The sequence below is a fragment of the Heterodontus francisci genome, chromosome 40 (genome assembly GCF_036365525.1).
Source record: "Heterodontus francisci isolate sHetFra1 chromosome 40, sHetFra1.hap1, whole genome shotgun sequence".
NCBI classification, from domain to species: domain Eukaryota; kingdom Metazoa; phylum Chordata; class Chondrichthyes; order Heterodontiformes; family Heterodontidae; genus Heterodontus; species Heterodontus francisci.
Genome location: NC_090410.1, coordinates 20,728,910 through 20,744,265, shown reverse-complemented (window position 1 = coordinate 20,744,265; position 15,356 = coordinate 20,728,910). Strand labels below are relative to the sequence as shown.

Genomic DNA, 15,356 nt, shown 5'->3' with positions numbered 1-15,356 from the left:
CAACCGAGGATTCCCCCGCACTGTGGTTGATAGGGCCCTCAACCATGTCCGGCCCACTTTCCGCACCTCCACCCTCACCCCTTCCCCTCCCTCCCAGTACCGCGACAGGGTTCCCCTTGTCCTCACTTTCCACCCCACCAGCCTCCAGATCCAAAGGATCATCCTCCGCCACTTCCGCCACCTCCAGCGTGATGCCACTACCAAACGCATCTTGCCCTCCCTTCCCCTGTCAGCATTCCGAAGGGATCGTTCTCTCTGCGCCACCCTCGTCCACTCCTCCATTACCCCCACCACCTCGTCCCCTTCCCATGGCACCTTCCCCTGCAATCGCAGGAGGTGTAATACCTGCCCATTTACCTCCTCTCTCTGCACTATCCCAGGCCCCAAACACTCCTTTCAGGTGAAGCAGCGATTTACTTGTACTTCCTTCAATTTAGTATACTGTATTCGCTGCTCACAATGTGGTCTCCTTTGCATTGGGGAGACCAAACGCAGATTGGGTGACTGCTTTGCAGAACACCTCCGCTCAGTCCGTAAGCAGGACCCCGAGCTTCCGGTTGCTTGCCATTTCAACACAACCCCCTGCTCTCATGCTCACATCTCTCTGGGATTGCTGCAGTGTTCCAGTGAACATCAACGCAAGCTCGAGGAACAGCATCTCATGTACCGATTAGGCACGCTACAGCCTGCCGGACTGAACATTGAGTTCAATAATTTCAGAGCATGACGGGCCCTCCTTTTTATGCTTAGTTATTTTTTCTTTTTCCTTTTTTATTTGGTTATTTTATTTAGTTTTTTCAGTTTGTTTAGTTTGTTTCCACTGTGCTTACCCACTGTTTTGGTTTTTTAAATGTGTTTTTTTATGTTCGTGCTTGGAGTGCTCTGTGCTTTACAGTCATTCACACCCTCTCTGTACTAACGCTTTGTCTTTCAGCACACCATTAACATACCGTTCACCTTTGTTCCATGACCTTCTGGTCAGTTATTCTTTGTGACCTTGTCCTATCAACACCTTCCCTTTTGTTATCTCTTGCCCCACCCCCGCTTTATTTGCTTAAAACCTTTTACATTTCTAATATTTGTCAGGTCTGAAGAAGGGTCACTGACCTGAAACGTGAACTCTGCTTCTCTCTGCACAGATGCTGCCAGACCTGCTGAGTATTTCCAGCGTTTCTTGTTTTTATTTCAGATTTCCAGCATCTGCAGCATTTTGCTTTTATTTTAGTGTTCGATGAACTGTGTTGGCTCCCAGTCCAGCAATGCCTTCTCAACCTTGTATTCAAATCTCTCTGTGGCCTCACCCCTCCCTATCTCTGTAACCTTCTCCAGCCTGACAAGGCTTTGAGAATTCTGCGTTCATCCAATTCTGGCCTCTTGTACATCCCCCACACCCTATGCTCCACCATTGGTGGCAGTATCTTCAGCAGTCTAGCCCCTAAGTTCTGAAATTCCATCTCTAAACCTTTTTGCCTCTCTACCTCTCTTCACTCCTTTGAGATGCTCCTTTGACCAAGCTTTGGACCACCTGTCCTAAAACTGTCTGATAATGCTCTGTGAAACACCTTGGGATGTTTTACTATGTTAGTCATATAAAAGCTTGTATAAAAGCATGTAGTTGTTGTCAAGGGTCTTTACTAGATGTTGACATAAAATTGATAAAATGGTGTCATTTATATTATCATAGAATTATAGAATAATATAGCACAGAACGAGGCCAATCGGCCCATCGTGCCGATCCTGGCTCTTTGGAAGAGCTGTCCACTCAATCCCAATCTCCTGCTTATCTCCCATAACCCTGTACATTTTTTTCCTTTTAAATATGGCTGCGTGTGCAGACAATGCAACCAATAGGTGGCGCAGTACTACAACATGGGCAAATGCAGCCTCTTCCACTGAAATGCCACTGTAAGCGACGGTGCCAGTAATAAAGGCGGCTGCCAGTAATAAAGGTGGTGCTGCTCAATTTATCACAAAAAATTCAACCTGAAAATCCCCTCAATGGCTGCCAATGCCACCTCCATCCCACAGTCCCCCGCTCCATTCTGCCATTGTTCTTTTCTTTGCCACTCCCTCCTGCACCCGTCTTCTCAATGCTCACTCCCTGCTGCCTTCGCTTAGCCACTTGCTCCGGCCTCGCCGCTCCCCTCGCCTCCAGCTGCTCGCTCCTTGCTTCTGCCCGCCCCTCCAGCCGCTCGCTCCTGACCAAGCCGCTTTCCTCCTCTCGGTCACTCGCTCCCACGTTGGATTGTTCCCTGCCCCGCCGCCTGAAGAAGCAAGGCGGGCCATGAGGGGTGACGGGGTGATGTGGGAGCGAGTGGCTGAGAGGAGAGAGGTGGCGCAACCTGGAGTGAGTGGCTGAAGTGGTGGGGGTGGGGGCGGGGAGAAGCAGGGAGCTAGCAGCCGGAGGTGGGGTGGTAGGGGGGGAAGTGACAGCTGGAAACGTTTGGCCAAGGGGAGGGGGTGGGGGCAGTGGTGAGGTCCGGACTGAGTGGCTGAGGGGGGAGAGCAACTGGTGGGGCGGGAGCGAATAGCTGAATGGGGGAGGGGGAAGTGGATGGGGGGGGAGCGAGTGGCTGAGAGAAGGCCGCAGCAAAGCGGGGAGTGAGCAGGGTGAAGTGGCAATTGAAGCAGGGATGGTGCGGGTGAATGGAGCCGGCTATTGAGGGGTGAGGACATCATTGCATGGTGATGTCATGCACATGCATGCGCGCATTCGTACTGGTAGACTGGCAAATGTTCATACACACTGGTGACGTCTGCGATTGCTCTGCGCATGCTCTGCGTTGTCAGGAGTCACTTTTTAACAATATTTATCCAAGTCAGAATATTGTGTATGGCCCATTTTGAAGTGGTCTTTTTTTGCCCTTTATTCGAAGAGTATTTAAACTTTAGCCTACTGGTTACATTATTTTTGACCTAACTGAATTAATAGTCATTTGGTAGTACAGAACTTGAGTATTGCTGAAAATAGAGACATGTTGTCAAAGCTTTTCGTCTTGCACTCATCAGGACAATCCGCAAGAATACCAATGTAAGGGAAAACAACAACTTTATACTGTGTGAGAAGAGAGTGCTGATTGGTTGGGCAAGTGAACTCTGATTGGTAGAGGCGTTGCCCTGAGGAATGAACCAGCGAATGGCTGTCACTTATCTTGTTTAGCTGAAACAAGCTCAATGCCTTTACATATTCTTTCTATCTGCAAAGAACAGGGCCCTGTGTAATATTATATGTAGCTTCCAGTAAGCACAAACGCGCCACACTGTGAGCCCTACTGACAATCTTAAATTGATTGTCAGTGTAATTCTTAGCACACTGAAGATTATTTAGCAAATGTTGTCCAATCGTGAAATCACATCTAATGTCGGACACTGTTTTGAGTTTTGCAAGCACGGGCTGGTTGGGTACGGCTTGTACCTTTCCCGTTGTGAACAGCAGACGGGACATGTTGTTTGATACAATCCACCAGTCTTCGGGATGTACGGCCTATATACCTAGCATCACACTATCATTGAAATTCATATATCACATTACACATTTGTGTGATAGGCAGGATGTCTTTTTGGCTTGATGGCAGCATCCTGTTAGTGACGAACACCACACGTGTTGCTACTGCATAGTAGCAGCGTGAAACAGTTAGCTTCACCTGTTGTCACCATAAACCAGTGCATTCTCCATGGTAACACCTCTACCAGTCAGAGTTCACTTGCCAACAAATCAGCACTCTCTCCTCACACAATATAAAGTTGTTGTTTTCCCTTACATTGGTATTCTTGTGGGTTGTCCTGATGAGTACAAAACAAAAAGCTTCAACAGCATGTCTCTATTTTCAGCAATAACTGAACTAAGTTTCATTTCATTTATTAAGGTATATGTTAAGCATGTAATCTCCATAAGTTTACTCGCTTTTTGTGAAATGTTGTCTTGTATATCGTCCACTAGTTGGGAGATAAGGCGAGAACTGAATTGTGTATCTTTCGCAATGAAGTGACATCTCCTGCAGCCCTGTTTTCCTATGACATATGTGTTACCTGACCCACTCCTGAATTGAAATGCTCCATTGCTTCAGTGCAATCACCTGAGAACTCACTCAACTTGTACTGAAAATGACCTACAGATTTTTTAACTATACTTTCCCTCCCACATCCACATTTACACATTCTTTTTTTTTCCCCTTATTTCCCTCATTCGCTTTTCCTTGTTCTCTTCCCACATTCTGGCTGAGTTTGAAAAATGCAAGGGGTTTGGAAGTTGTGGGCTCAAACCTAACTCATGCCACTCTCTGGTAGTGCATTTGTACATAAGTGTGTTGTACAACTAGGCTTCCAGCAACGTGTCACAAAATTGAGATGTTTTCTATGGGAGGGAGTAATTATTGAACAGAAACTCGCGATTGTAATTAGCTTTCTGAATTGATACAAGCTTTGTTTCGTTCTCCTAGTCATTGGATAGCAGAAGCATAAACACTATCAAAACATGCGACATATGTTATAAGCTACAGATAAAGTTTATTAACAGTAAAAAGGAGAGAGGGATGGAAAATTAGCACAGCAGATTTTATTTGATTGCAGAAATATTAATTTGTTCTGCTGCAGAAACAAAACAAAAGGTGTGATTCTTCATCAATTCTCTCAGCGATACCAACCCTGGACCAGTGCCCATAACGTAAAACCTGAAGATTTTGTCTGTTCAGAATGGAGCCTTCAGCCTCTATCCTGCTGGTTTGGGAAGAACTGATGAATTTAGGCAGTGATTGCTGGATGTATGTCATTCCCTTTATTCAGAGCTATTAATCAACCCCTTCTTTGCCATGAGGAACCTGCTGACATCACTTCCAGCTTCTCCTTTTGCACGTGCAACATTGTCCTACTTTCCAATTTCATCTTAAAGTACTACTCCAGTGTTCCTTATCAGTCCCGCATTTATACGGTATCATAAATGTAAAGGAACTTTCAAAGTGTTTCATCAACAAGCATAAGGGAAATAGACACAATGCCAGTAATGGAGAGATTAGGAGGGCCAGAGGCATGAGCACAAAATCTAGGCTGATACTTCGGCGTCAGTACTGAGGAGGTACTGCACTGTTGGAGGTGATGTTTTTGGATGAGATGTTAAACTGAGGGCCCATCTATTAATTGTATATTAATTATGTTTAATTGGTGGGCACCAATTCACTGAGTTCCTACAAATGGGAACAGACTGAAACTGTGGTGCCTAGGTTAGGAGGTGGATGTTTGTTATGTGTATAACAAAGGTTATAAAAGTGTTTAAAGACTGGCTGCAGTTCTATCCTTCACTACCTGGCTTTCTGGAATATAACACTGTGTGCTCTCTCAAGTGGATATAAAATTTTCAATGCCATTATTTCGAACAATAACGGGTAAGTTCTCCCCAGTGACCGTTGCAGTATTTATCCCTCACGAGCATCACTCGAACAGATTGCTGTTTGTAGGAAATGGCTTTGCACAAATTGATTGCCATGATTTCTACATTACAATTCAGTGGTACTTCATTGGCTGTAAAGCACTTTGTGTTGTCCTGAGGTTGTAAAAAGGGCTAAAGGAATGCAAGTCTTTCTTTTTCTTGGCCAAAGAAATAGGTCTTGAGGGTTTTAAAGGTGAAGAGTGTTAGGGAAGCAATTCTGTCACCAATGATGGAGAGAAGGAAGGAATGGAATACACCTAATGCCAGAGTTAGAGGGGTTAGAGGATGAGGACAGATTACAGAGATAAGAGGAACAAAACCATGGTGGAGTTCATAGATAAAGACCAGGAATTTTGAATTGAATGTTTTGGGGAACAAGGAGCCAGTGTAGGTCATGAGAGTGCCTAATGACACATAATGGGGCCAGGATACATACACACAGAGCTTTGGATTGGATGGGGGTAGGATACCAGCAAGCAGATCATTTGAGTCGTGGAGTCTGAATGTGCTTGAGGTATGCATTAGGGTTTCAGAAGCAGATGGGCTGGGGTAGTAGTAAAGGGGGGAAACAATACTGTAGAAGTGGAATTATGTGGTCTTAGTGATGGATAGGGCCTGGGGTTTAAAGCTGAGGGTCAAGCGAAATATCAAGATTGCAAGTGGCCCTGTTCAGCCTGAGAAAATGACAGGGGAGAGGGTGGTGAGCGAGTGGGATTTGTGGTGGGACTGAAGACAATAGCTTTGGTCTTCCTGGTATCGACCTGGAGGACGTTGTGACTCATACAACCAGGAAGACAACTCAGAGGCAGTTGAGGAGAAGTGACACCATGAATTAGCCTCTAGGGCTACAGTATTGCCTGTTGAGTCTCTGACTAACACTGGATACAGTGCTCCAGATTTGGTCGGACCGGAGAACTCTACAGTGTCAGCACGACATCCTGTGACTTATACGCGACTGATTTAGCAATATGGTTCAACAAATGGCCGACTGCTGCTCTGCAGTGACTGAACATGTTAGAGCATTGGGTCTCGCACCTCGGGTGTCTTTCAACCTCACCATTCAAAAGAGTATGAAACAGCTTTACGAAACCAAGACACAGTTTATCTGCTTGCTTGCACTTCATTGGAAATATCCTGTCCAGAACTAGACCACAAGTTGGTTGGTGAAGTGTGAAGGAAAAAGATATGAAACAAAAAAATGTACAAATAGTCTGCAGGCTTTAAAATAAGATGTCTGACATTTATTACTAATAAAAATTCCTATAGATGCTACGGATTGTAAAGCGCGATCCACTGAATTAAATAGGTTGTCTATCCTTAATAAATTGGTTATAAATCTATCCTGTCCGTTGGCAGCACCTCCATCTCCTGGGCTGTCTCAATACAGCTGGATGCATTGCAAGTTGATAAAAAAGACTCATATTCTTCATAGCTCCCATCTGTCTCTCTGCTTTTAAAGCCCAAACTGCATATAATTTTGTGGATGATCTCATCCAGGGCCTCCGCTGAGGGAACATTTAGGTTTGAGCAGCTTGACATCCAGGCATCGTGCTCCTCTGCGCTCTTCAGCAGCAAGTTATTTGTTTCCGAGGAGACAAAGTCCTTCATGTCAATCCCCTTGACCAGCTCCTTGAAGTATTGTGAGACTGAGATACTGCCTTCCTTTGGGATTTGGGGCAGGACCTCCTGCCGGGCGAATCTGGCCACCTCACCCCGCAGTAGCTTGTCCTCCTTGAGAAAGTGCACAGCGTTTAAATGGGAGTCCAGTAGCCGTTTCATCTGCAGGTAGAGCTGTGTCGGACCATGGAGGGCAGCCAAGACCTCCTGCAGTTTCTCCATCTTCTGAACCCTCTCGCTATCCACTTTCATCTTCAGCGTGTTAATTTTAGATTTCAATTCCGTCAGCAGGCTGGCCCCCACAGCATCGATCATCATCTTTGTGTCTTTGCAGGCGGACACTGTATCGTTCATTAGCTTCTCAATTTCCTGTTGGAACAGGGAAGAGAAATTATAGGAGAAAAGTGCCTGTGCTGTGTCAGACCAGCTGCTAGAGATTGTGGACACTGCAGATGATTGCCTTTATACTGGCACTTTCACTCAGAGAGGCAACAGAATGCTTGCCTTGGGAAATGGAAATGCTCACAATGGCAGAGTGGAGAAGTTGGGTCTGATGCAGATAGTTGGGCAGGGTGTCCAAGCTTTTTGTATTCCTGGGCCAGGTGCTAAGGTGCCTCAAATGCCACATGTAAAATTCAAATCAACATTTCCAATTAATTTGTATATGCTGCCAGCCGTGGCTCAGTGTGTAGCATTCTCACCTATTGTGGGATCAAGCCCTCACTCCAGAGCCTTAAGGACAAAACGCAGGCTGACACCCCAGTACAGTACTAAGAGAGTGCTGCACTGTCAGAGGTGCAGTCTTTCGGATGGGTTGTTAAACCGAGGCCCTGTCTGCCCTCTCAGGTTAAAAGATCACATGGCACTTTTCGAAGAAGGACAGGGGAGTTCTCCCCAGTGTCCAGATTGTCATTTCCCCTCAACCAATGTCACGGAAACAGAGGCCAGGATATTACTGGCTCCCAGCAGGCGGGCTGAGAGGAGGTGGGGGTGGGGGGAGGCCAGTAAAGCCGTGGGGAGCCACGTTGTGCCAGCTCCCCAAAGTGGTCCCGCCGCCAGAGTATTTTACCAGCGTTGGGACAAGATGCAGAGAGGCTGCCTGTTCCAAGGAGGCAGCAGCCAATTAACATAACTAAAGGCCCGATTAGGGGCCGTTTTATGGGCTGTTGGCATTTTGCCAATGTTGGGGAAGCCTCCAATGTGTAGGAGGCTGCCAACTAAATGGAGGCAGCCTCCCTGCAGCAGCCTGGGGGACCGGCTCGATGGCCCAAAGCAGGGGCCGCGGGCGGGAAAAGCAGCCCACTCGGCTCCAATGATCTCCCTACGGGGTCTCCCTACTGACACTCGACTCTACCTGGCCCGGCTCCCGGGGTCTCCTGCCTGCCTCAGCAGAGACCAACACTCCCTGTGGTGCTGCTGAGGCTTCAGAGTTGCTGCCCTTCTGTTTGGGTTGCCCACTCTGGGGTGGGCCCACAGGTGGCCAATTAGGAGACCGCCTCTAGTGAAATTGCCGAGGCGGCTCCACTGCCGGAAAATTCAGTCTCGGGAATCCCGCCGCTTGTGGTAAAATTATCTGGTCATTTGTCTCATTACCATTGCAGTGTGCAAATTGGAAACTGTGCTACCTACATTACAACAGTGATGATGCTTCTGAATTAAATTGTCTGTAATGTGCTTTGGGATTTTGTGCGGTTGTGGAAAGATGTTGTCGAACTGCAAGTTCTGTTTTTCTACATTTCAAGTTGGTGTGCTGATTTAGCAGTTAATCCACCAAAAAGACGACCAGCCCTTTGCAAACCTCTAGTCCCACAAAACTCAGGCTTGAAGATCAGCAAGCGGGAAATATAAACACAGAAAGATTTGAGATACTGAGGCTTTGACAGCTTGATTGCTCGGCTTTGGGATTTGTGTGTGACCTGCAGTCCACAGTTTGAACACCCCTGGGGCGGTGAGGGAAAGGGATTTTGGCCCATTTTTGCCCTATTTTCCTACTCTCATCCAATTCCTGGAATTTCCTTTGATCTTCCCCCCCCTCCCAACAGAAGTGATTGTGTCTCTTGCGCAAAGTAGAGAGTGACCTATCATAGAATCTTACTCTATGGAAGGAGGCCAATCAGCCCATCATGCTTTTACTGGCTCTTTGAGTTATCCAATTAGTCCCATGCGCCTGCTACAGAGTCATGGTAAAGAGTCCATGGTGCTGACACAGAACACCAGATGTGGAAGTATTCAGTTCCCAGCACTAAATCCCTCGCCTTACTGAGCACAAAATTCATTTTGAAAAAAATCTCACTGTATTTTACCCTCTCCCTATAAAATTAAAACGTCTGTGTTCTGGGCATTGAGTGTTTGAAGCACATGCTGAGAAATGGTAAGATGTGGTGGTTTGTGCCTTTTACCCACACACAGAATTCCTGATGTCTGCTGTAACCATTCGCACTGGGGACTATTCCAAGCTGCGTACAGCTACTTCCGTCACCTTAGGGAAGGAGGGTAACCAATCCTGGGCCGTCCTTCCATTTATGCTGTGCCCAATTTCATGGACAGCTCCTGGGTAACCGGCCCTGGGAAAAGATTTGCGGCTCTGGTATGCAATGGGGTGGAAGCTATGTTACCGTTGTATAAATCTCTGGATAGACCTGATCTGGAATACTGTGTTCAGTTCATGGCACTGCCCCGTTAGGAAAGATGCATTGGCCTTGGAAGGGGAGCAACGCAGATTCACCAGAATGATACAGGGGCTGAAAGAGCTCGATTATGAGGACAGGTTAGACAGCCTAGGCTTGCATTTCCTTGTGTACAGAAGATTAAAGGGTGATTTAATTGAGGTGTTGAGAGTCCAGAACAAGGGAACATAACCTTAAAATTAGAACTAGGCCATTCAGGGGCAATATCAGGAAACGTTCACACTAACGGTCAAGGAAATCTGGAACTCTCTCCCCAGAAAAGCTGATGAAGCTGCTGGGATCGTTCAGTTGAAAATTTCAAAACTGAGGTTGATAGATTTTTGTCAGACAAGGGTATTAAAGGATAAGGTGGTTAACATAGGAACAGGAGTTGACCATTTAGCCCCTGTTCCGTCATTCAATGCGATCATGGCTGCTCTGCATCCTAACTCCATATACCCACCTTTACCCCATATTCCTTAATACCTTTGGTTAACAAAATCCATCTCATACTTGAAATGAACAATTAATATAGCAGAAGAAAGTTCTAAACTTCTACCAACCTTTGTGTGTCGTTGTGTTTCCTAATTTCACTCCTGAAAGCTCAGGCTCTGCTCTTTAGACTTTGCCCCCTAGTCCTAGACCAGCAGAAATAGTTTCTCTTTCTCTACCCTATCTGTTCCCCTTAAAATCTTGAGAACTTCAATCAAATCACCCCTTAATCTTCCAAATTCCAAGGAATGTGACCCTAGTTTGTGTAATATCACCTCGTAAATTAATTTCTGGAGTCCAGTTATCATACTGGTAAATCTGTGTTGCACTCCCTACAAGGTCAATATATCCTCTCTGAGATATGGTGTCCAGAATGGCTCACAGTACCTCAGGTGTGGTCTAACAAGGGCTTCGTATAGCTGAAGCATGATTTATAATCACCGCCCCCCACCTCCCTTCTGTTCTAGTCTTCTAGATATAAAGGCCAGAATTCCATTAGCCTTTTTGTTTATTTTCTGTACCTGTTTATGACATTTCAATGATCTGTGTACCTGGATCCCCAACTCTCTTTGGACCTTCCCGTTTCTAGTTTTTCACCATTTAGAAAGTACTCTTCTTTCTTTTTTAAGGTGCAAAGTGGATGAGCTCACATTTGCCTACATTGAAATCCATTTGCCATTGTTTTACTCATTCACCGTATCTCTCAGTATCTCTTTGTTGATGGTTAAATGGAATCAAGATGCAGATCAGTCGTGACCCAGTGGATGGCGGAACAGGCTTGTGGGGCTGAATGGCCTCATCCTGTTCCTATGATCCAGAATTATAAAATTATAACTGACAAGGTACTTCAAAATCAATGTGTGAAGTGCTTTGAGATAGGATTGGGAGTCGACCGTTTAACTCTTTTGAGCCTGTTCCATGATTCAATTCGATCATGGTTGATCTGTATCTTAATTCCATTTACCCATCTTGTTTAAATATCCTTTAATACCCTTACCGAACAAAAATCTATCCATATCAGTTTTGAAATTTTCAATTGACTCTCAGTCTTAACAGTTTTTTGGGGGGAGAGAGTTCCAGATTTCCACCACCCTTTGTGTGAAGAAGTGCTTCCTGACATCACCCCTGAACGGCCTGGCTCTAATTTTAAGGTTATGCCAACTTGTTCTGGACTCACCCACCAGAGGAAATAGTTTCTCTCTATCTACCCCATCAAATCTATTAATCTTCTCTGTTCCATATAAAAAAATAAAATGCTGGAAAGATTCAACAGGTCTGGCAGCATCTGTGGAGAGAGAAACAGAGTTAAAGTTTCAGGTCTGTGACGTTTCATCAGAATGATATACCTCAGTTAGATTCCCCCCTTATTTGGTCCAGTTATTTGTTTTTTGGGTGGTGTCAATGGAGGGAGGCCTGTTGAGCAGGAGAATTCCATGTTCTTGCTCAAACAAGTGCCATGGCGGAGTATTTAGCACCCGCCAGAACAGATAGACAATATCTCATCCGATTTCTCACTTCAGGAGTACAATCACGTTTTGACTGTGACCTTGGCCCTTTGACTATTCAGCTGTTTCAGTGAGATCATCAGGAACAGGTGCCCTCGGGACATTCCGGGGGTGGACTGAGTCATGACACATTAACTGTGCTGTGCAACCCTAGACCTCGCCCTCGAGTGGTCGCAAAGAACACACAGAAAGGTGAGTCAATATTATTAAATGGTTGAGTATTTGAAAGCTGTTCAGCTGCATACTGTAATTATTGTGCAATTAAGCCCATTATGTGATTAATTGCTCTCCATTGAAATGAATGGGGCCACTCTCCCACATCATTGAGTCGTGTAATTTAGCTCTGGATGTGAGTCCTGACTGAGGAAGAGCTTCCCTTGTGGCCGAGTGCCAAGACCTGCAAGCGACCTGTGCCAGAGAGTCCCCGGTTCAACCACTGGCTGGGGCTGCACACCTCTCTCCAATTCTGTTTTAGTGGGAACATTCTGGCAGAGGCTGCAATGTGGCGATGTCCTCACTCTGGCTGTTTACCCTGTCTCTCGCAGCCTGGGTGACCCTAGAGAGGGAGCAGCAGTGCCCATTGGGTATGCTTATGACTTTCTGCGACCGGTGGGCGCTGCAAGGTCGAGAGGGTCTGAAAGATGTCCACAATGGTATTATCTTCTTAGTTTTGTTGATTGTATATTTTGTGTTTTAATTTGAGGTATTTTCCTTATTAGTTGTGCTCTTTTTTTTTAAGATAAAGGGAGCGAATGTAAATTAGATTTTTTTTTTGTTGATGACACTGGGGCAACACAGTGTGATCTGTAGGAATTTGTTAGAAGAGGCACAGCACCATGCTGTCATCCCAAATGAGCGTTTTGGTATGGGGTTTGATATACGGGGTTTGGTATGGAATCTCATTACAGGGTCTTGGTATGGGGTCTCGACATGGGGTCTCGTTACGGGGTTTCAGTACAGAGTTAGGTATGGGCGCTCAAAACAGGGTTCGGTACGGGTCTCAGTAGGGTGTCTCGGTAGGGGGTTTCAGTAGGGGATCTTGGTAGGAGGTCTCAGTGGGGGGTCTCAGTACAGATCTCAGTACAAGTCTCAGTACAGGGTTAGCTATGGCTCTCGATGTGGAGTTCAGCACAGGTCTCGGAATGGGGTTCAGTATGGGATCTCGGTACGAGGTCTCAGTACAGGGTTTGGTACTCTCTTCACACGGGTCTCGGAACGGGGTTTGGTATGGGGTCTCGGTACGGGGTCTCGGTACAGGGTTTGGTACTCTCTTCACACGGGTCTCGGAGCGGGGTTTGGTATGGGATCTCGGTACGGGGTCTCGGTACAGGATCTCGGTACGGGGTCTCGGTATGGGTCTCAGTACAGGGTTTAGTACTCTCTTCACACGGGTCTCAGAACGGGGTTTGGTATGGGATCTCGGTATGGGGTCTCGGTACAGGCTTTGGTAAGGGTGTAGCAATGCAGCAAGACCTGGACAATATCCAGGCTGACAGGTGGCAAGTAACACTCACACCACACAATTGCTAGGCAATGACCATCTCCAATAAGAGAGAATCTAACCATCTCCCCTTGACATTCAATGGCATTACCATCGCTGAATTCCATCACTATCATACCATTGACCAGAAACTGAACTGGAGTAGCCACATAAATACTGTGGCTACAAGAGCAGGTCAGAGGCTAGGAACCTGTGACGTGTAACTCACCTCCTGACCCCCCGCCCCACCAAAGCCTGGCTACCATCTCCAAGACACAAGTCAGGAGTGTGATGGAATACTCTCCACTTGCCTGGATGGGTGCAGATTCAACAACACTCAAGAAGCTTGACACCATCCAGGACAAAGGAGCCCACTTATTTGGCATCCCATCCACAAACATTCACTCCCTCCACCACCGATGCAAAGTGGCAGCAGTGTGTGCCATCTACAAGATGCACTGCAGCAACACACCAAGGCTCCTTTGACAGCATCTTCCAAACCCACGACCTCTACCACCTAGAAGGACAAGGGCAGCAGATGCATGGGAACACCACCACCTGCAAGTTCCCCTCCAAGCCACACACCATCCTGAATTGGAACTATATCGCCGTTCCTTCACTGTTGCTGGGTCAAACTCCTGGAACTCCCTTCCTAACAGCACTGTTGGTGTACCTACCCCACATAGACTGCAGCGCTTCAAGAATGCAGCTCACCACCACCTTCTCAAGGGCAATTAGGGATGGGCAATAAATGCCAGTGATGCCCACATCGCATGAATGAATAAAGAAAAAGGGTCTTGGTATGGGGTTCGATATGGGACTCCGAATGGGGTTTGCTACCGGGTTCTGTATGGCTCTCGGAATGGGGTTCGGTATGGGATCTTGGTATGGGATCTCAATACATCTCACGGTATGGGTTTTGGGACAGGGTTCGACAACAACAATTGATGCATATATATATATATACATATATTGTTTGAACGTAATAAAATGTTCCAATGTGCTTCACAGGCGCGTTATAAAACAATATGATATAAGGTGATATTTGGATAAGTGACTGAAAACTTCGTCAAAGAGGCAGGTTTGAAGGTACGAGTTAAATGAGGAAAGTGAAGGAGAGAAGTGGAAAGATTTCGGGGGGCAATTCCAGAGCTTAGGGCCTTGACAGCTGAAGGCACAGCCAGCAATGGTGTCCGATTATAATTGAGGATGCTCAAAAGGCCAGAATTAGAAGAGTGCAGATATCTCAGAGGGTTGTAGGGCTTGACAGGATTACAGAGATAGGGAGGGGTGAGGGCATGGAGTGATTTGAAAACAAGGATGAGAATTTTAAAATCAAAGCATTGCTTAACCAGGAGACAGTTTAGATCAGCGAGTAAGGAAGTGTGCAGCCGAGTTTTGGATGACCTCAAGTTTATGGAGGGTAGAAGATAGGAGGCTGTCCAGGAGTGTGTTGGAATAACCAAGTCTAGAGGTAACAAAGGCTTGGATGAGGGTTTCAGCAGCGGAATCAGGCGATGTTACGGAGATGGAAATAGGTGTCTTAGTGATGGTGGGGCTATGTGATCGGAAGCTCATCTTCAGGCCAAAGGTGACACCAAAGTTCTGAACAGTCTGATTCAGCCTCAAACATTTGCCAAGATGGAGTTGGTGGCGAGAGAGCAGAGTTTGTGCCAGGGACCGAAGACAATGGCTTCAGTCTTCCCAGTATTTAATTGGAGGAAATTCCTGCTTATGCGGTACTGGATATCAGTCAAGCAGTCTGACAGATTACACACAGTGGAGTGGTGGAGAGAGAGGTGGTGGAGAGATGAAGCATTCAAATACGCAGTCCAGGAAATATGGGCACGGATTTGGGAGGTGATAACAAGTTCAAGACTTTGGAGCTCAGTACAGGGCACAACCTGGGGCTCAATCCGGAGGTCAGTCCGGGGCTCAATCCGGAGGTCAGTCCGGGGCTCAGTCCGGGGCTCAGGGTGGGGCTCAGGGTGGGGCTCAGGGTGGGGCTCAGGGTGGGGCTCAGGGTGGGGCTCAGTGGGGGGCTCAGTCCAGAGCTCAGTCCAGAGCTCAGTCCGGGGCTCAGTGTGGGGCTCAGTGTGGGGCTCAGTCCGGGGCTCAGTCCGGGGCTCAGTCCGGGGCTCAGTCCGGGGCTCAGTGGGGGATTCAGTACGGGG

At 46.7% G+C, this 15,356-nt stretch overlaps 1 protein-coding gene across 2 annotated transcripts in view; it reads left to right on the top strand.

Annotated features, from left to right (window-relative positions):
- The first annotated feature begins 11,857 nt into the window (after positions 1 to 11,857).
- LOC137353135 (synaptosomal-associated protein 25-like) overlaps positions 11,858 to 15,356 on the top strand; it is a 312,851-nt gene continuing 309,352 nt past the window's right edge. For both annotated transcript variants that reach the window (XM_068019166.1, XM_068019167.1), the window contains exon 1: positions 11,858 to 11,894. The gene's annotated coding sequence lies outside the window, so the exon portion shown is untranslated. The remainder of the gene's footprint in view (positions 11,895 to 15,356) is intronic.